The 5,000-nt window shown below is 48.7% G+C and overlaps 3 non-coding genes across 3 annotated transcripts in view; all 3 read left to right on the top strand.

Moving 5' to 3' along the window:
- The first annotated feature begins 1,581 nt into the window (after nucleotides 1-1,581).
- On the top strand, nucleotides 1,582-3,487 carry LOC123719921. The gene has a single exon (XR_006756017.1). It is a non-coding gene; the product is annotated as a small subunit ribosomal RNA (ribosomal RNA).
- A 350-nt stretch (nucleotides 3,488-3,837) lies between these two features.
- LOC123719909 lies at nucleotides 3,838-3,994 on the top strand. Its single transcript, XR_006756006.1, has one exon. It is a non-coding gene; the product is annotated as a 5.8S ribosomal RNA (ribosomal RNA).
- Nucleotides 3,995-4,823: 829 nt separating this feature from the next.
- The window catches only part of LOC123719915, a 3,947-nt gene continuing 3,770 nt past the window's right edge, over nucleotides 4,824-5,000 (top strand). The window contains exon 1 of the ribosomal RNA XR_006756012.1: nucleotides 4,824-5,000. This exon is cut by the window's right edge and continues 3,770 nt beyond it. This is a non-coding gene — a ribosomal RNA (large subunit ribosomal RNA).

The raw sequence follows: 5,000 nt of genomic DNA, 5'->3' as shown, positions 1-5,000 counted from the left end.
GCCATTTCTCTGAGCGTGTGCTGCGAGCTTCAACGAGAAACATTCGGCGCGAAACTGTCGAGCGGCCGGCCGTCGCGCGCCGCACCTGTACGAGAAACATTTTCCTCTGACGTTGCATCGGAATAATTATTATAATTCATTATTATACATACATACATACATACATACATACATACATACATATTATTAATAAATATAATTGTTTTTTTTGTTTTTTCTTTTCTTCAAATAAACCCACATTGCCATTTCTCTGAGCGTGTGCTGCGAGCTTCAACGAGAAACATATCTATCAATACAAATGTCTATTCAAAAAAAAGAAAACAAACAAAATCATATCAGTCAATAAAATAAATAATAATATTTTTTTACTACTACTACTAGTACTACTACGTGCTACTACTGCACGCCAATACACATACATAATAAAATGAAAAATCGTCTCTCTCTCGCTCGCTCTACGAGAAACATTCGACGTCCGCTCCAATGCCGACGCGGACTATTGCTCTCGGTATAGATGTGGAGCGAAACAGTCGTGCGCACAGCGTCGACTCGTTCTCGTTGCCGCGCGTCGTTCGTCTCAAATAGACACGAACGACGGACGAGAGAGAATAGAATGTGTTCTTGTTTTTGTGTTTGTGCGAAGTGTGAGAATATTATATACATATATTCGCGCATGGATGATATAGATATGGGTATGGATTTTCGGAGGAAATTATATCAAATTCGTATTTCGAATGCGAGACCGCCGAGATCTTTCCCAGCTCTCTCTCTCTCTGTGTGTGTGGTGTATAGTACATTTTATATATCTCTCTTGTGTCAACACAAAATAACAAAGAATATACATACTACTCCTCCTCATATTTTATATAATATAATATAAAATTATATTATAGCACCGCGTTCGCAGACCGTATGGTGATGTTACCAATCGACCAAGATTTGGGACCGTCTCCCCCGGTGTTATCTGTGATGTTAAAAGAATACGCTTCTAGGCACACCTCAACGCAGGGCGCCTAGCGTGTTCGACACGTGCGCGGTCGCCACGGCGACCGTATATGTAAAGAATGTATAAAAGAGGACGCACACGCGCCCATCGTCGAAACGGTGTGCGCAGCGTCGTGTTGGAATTTATCCCTCAAGCTCCGGGCGTTGATCGTATCTAGTGCGAATCATGCGTGTGTGTGCGCATGTAATTGCCAGCCGAGTTTTAATATGTTTACAATAACGTATTGAATAAAAATTGAGAAGTTGCGTTTAGATGAATGTTCAATTTTCAAATTGTCACAACATCGATTCCCGCCCGCGGGGTCGTGTTCGTTGCAGTTTTATGTCCCTCACAGTGGTCGAGCATCGTTGTACATCACCTCGTTGCGAGATCGTGACGGGACGGCCGCTCGTAGACCGGTCAAAGTTAGTCTATCGATATGAAGCGCGAACGTCGCGTCGCGTGCAAATTCGACGCGTTACGTTCACGCGTGTCGAGAAGGCGCGCGCGCAAGCGCGCGCCCCTCGACGCCGCCGAGCCAGCGGCTCGCCGAAGCCGCGTGACCGCGGTGTAGGCGTGTCGTTTGCGTAAGCAGCTCCCTGGTTGATCCTGCCAGTAGTTATATGCTTGTCTCAAAGATTAAGCCATGCATGTCTCAGTGCAAGCCGTATTAAGGCGATACCGCGAATGGCTCAATATATCAGTTTTGGTTCCTTAGATCTTACTCAGTTACTTGGATAACTGTGGTAATTCTAGAGCTAATACATGCAATCAGAACTCTGACCAGTGATGGGATGAGTGCTTTTATTAGATCAAAACCAATCGGCGGAGGGCCATGCGTCCGAAGTCGTTAATTTTGATGAATCTGGATAACTTTTGCCGATCGCACGGTCCAGTACCGGCGACGCATCTTTCAAATGTCTGCCTTATCAACTTTCGATGGTAGTTTCTGCGACTACCATGGTTGTCACGGGTAACGGGGAATCAGGGTTCGATTCCGGAGAGGGAGCCTGAGAAACGGCTACCACATCCAAGGAAGGCAGCAGGCGCGCAAATTACCCACTCCCGGCACGGGGAGGTAGTGACGAAAAATAACGATACGGGACTCTTACGAGGCCTCGTAATCGGAATGAGTACACTTTAAATATTTTAACGAGGAACAATTGGAGGGCAAGTCTGGTGCCAGCAGCCGCGGTAATTCCAGCTCCAATAGCGTATACTAAAATTGTTGCGGTTAAAAAGCTCGTAGTTGCATTTGTGCGCCGCGCTGTCGGTGCACCGCATCCGCGGTGATACTGACACGTCTGCGGAGCATATCGTCGGTGAGCCGGCGGTAAAACGCCGGTTCAATATCAAAATCCTATCGCGGTGCTCTTCGGTGAGTGTCGAGGTGGGCCGACAATTTTACTTTGAACAAATTAGAGTGCTCAAAGCGGGCTCAAAATGCCGCTTGAATATTTCGTGCATGGAATAATAGAATATGATCTCGGTTCTATTTTGTTGGTTTTCAGAACTCCGAGGTAATGATTAATAGGGATAACTGGGGGCATTCGTATTGCGACGTTAGAGGTGAAATTCTTGGATCGTCGCAAGACGAACATCAGCGAAAGCATTTGCCAAAGGTGTTTTCATCAATCAAGAACGAAAGTTAGAGGTTCGAAGGCGATTAGATACCGCCCTAGTTCTAACCGTAAATATGTCATCTAGCGATCCGCCGACGTTACTACAATGGCTCGGCGGGCAGCTTCCGGGAAACCAAAGATTTTGGACTCCGGGGGGAGTATGGTTGCAAAGCTGAAACTTAAAGGAATTGACGGAAGGGCACCACCAGGAGTGGAGCCTGCGGCTTAATTTGACTCAACACGGGAAATCTCACCAGGCCCGGACACCGGAAGGATTGACAGATTAACAGCTCTTTCTTGATTCGGTGGGTGGTGGTGCATGGCCGTTCTTAGTTGGTGGAGCGATTTGTCTGGTTAATTCCGGTAACGAACGAGACTCTAGCCTGCTAAATAGGCGTCGTCATTCAAGGTGTGCGCGACTCTCGGGGAGCGCAACTCACTGGCGACGTATTAAAATTCTTCTTAGAGGGACCGGCGGCTTCGAGCCGCACGAGATTGAGCAATAACAGGTCTGTGATGCCCTTAGATGTCCTGGGCCGCACGCGCGCTACACTGAAGGAATCAACATGTTCTCCCTGGCCTAGAGGCCCGGGCAACCCGTTGAAACTCCTTCGTGCTGGGGATTGGGGTTTGCAATTATCCCCCATAAACGAGGAATTCCTAGTAAGCGCGAGTCATAAGCTCGCGTTGATTACGTCCCTGCCCTTTGTACACACCGCCCGTCGCTACTACCGATTGAATGATTTAGTGAGGTCTTCGGACCGACACGCGGTGGCCTCACGGCCGTCGGCGTTGCTGGGAAGTTGACCAAACTTGATCATTTAGAGGAAGTAAAAGTCGTAACAAGGTTTCCGTAGGGGAACCTGCGGAAGGATCATTAACGTTGGTTTTTTCTTTTTGTTTTGTTGTTGTCAAAGACTCGCAAAAAAAGAAAAAAATACAAAAACACGTGAATGATACGAATCAAAATCGAATCCGAGACGGTTGACTCTCTCTCGTCGATTCGCGACGTGTGCGTTGCGACACGCTTTGATTAGCGTTCGCTATCGCCTATTGATACTTTGAAATAATATTTTAATTTTTGTGTACAACCACGCAAATAAAAGAGATTTTCTTTCTTTTCATTTGTCGTACACGTTAATGATAAGTATTATTTTCAAATTTTTTTGTTTAATTTTTTCGCACCTTTTATATTTTCTCATACAAAAACACACACAAAAACAAAACGATTACCCTGAACGGTGGATCACTTGGCTCGCGGGTCGATGAAGAACGCAGTTAACTGCGCGTCATAGTGTGAACTGCAGGACACATTTGAACATCGACATTTCGAACGCACATTGCGGTCCGTGGAGAAATATCCAGGACCACTCCTGTCTGAGGGCCGGCTGCATAAAAACAAAAAGCCACACTGTTCGCGTGACGAGCGGCGATCGCTGCGACTCCGGTCGTAGCGCCGCATCTCTGTCGCGCGTGCAATTGACGGTTTCGCTAGGCCGCCGAGCGGCCGAACGATCCGTTCGAATATATGTTCGATTACGACTCGTCATCCGTATTGGCCGTGTTAAGCCACGTCTATACGATACTTTTGTCGCACAAATAAATTCTCCCCGCCGCACCGTGTCTCCCGCGGCACGGGTGCGCGTCGAGTCTTTACGCAACGACAACGACAACGACGACAACGACGTTCGCGTTTACGCGTCGCGCGTGTTTGCTCGCATCGTCCCGGTCCCGCATGGCGATCGCGCGACGGTCGGCGCCGGTGCGCGCGTCGACGTGTCTCGACGCTGTCGTTGAAAGTTGTCGCGTTCGGCTCAGTTTCTCTTACTCTCGCGAGAGGAAGCGAAACGCGCGCGCCCGCTGCTCTAGCGGTTGCGCCCAGTGTGTGCGTGCGGTGTTTGTGCAATTGTAGTGTGTACGAAATTATTGTGACGTGTGTTCTTAAAACGGACGGAACGATGCCGTCGTTAACGAACAACAACAGAAGAACCGCTTGGTGGTGTGCGATTGATTGATTTCGCGCAACGCGACATCTATGTGTCGCCACCACCACGCTGTTCGCAAGGTGCCGCGCCGCTTTCGTGCGAGCGCATATAATGTAGGCGGACTCGACGTCCGGAGGGCGCGTGGCGTCGTCGACGCGCTTGTAAAAATAGCGTGTCGCGTACGCCCGTTGCGCCGACGGATATCGCGTCTGCCTCACACCTTTTTATCGTTGGCCTCAGATCAGGGAGGATCACCCGCCGAATTTAAGCATATTAGTAAGCGGAGGAAAAGAAACTAACCAGGATTCCCTTAGTAGCTGCGAGCGAACAGGGATGAGCCCAGCACTGAATCCCGCGGTCGTCTCGGTCGCGGGAGATGTGGTGTTCGGGAGGTTCCGCTTTCTCGCG

Source organism: Pieris brassicae, unplaced genomic scaffold (assembly GCF_905147105.1).
Source record: "Pieris brassicae unplaced genomic scaffold, ilPieBrab1.1, whole genome shotgun sequence".
Taxonomy (NCBI): Eukaryota; Metazoa; Arthropoda; class Insecta; order Lepidoptera; family Pieridae; genus Pieris; species Pieris brassicae.
This window is presented reverse-complemented; position numbering and strand designations above follow the sequence as displayed.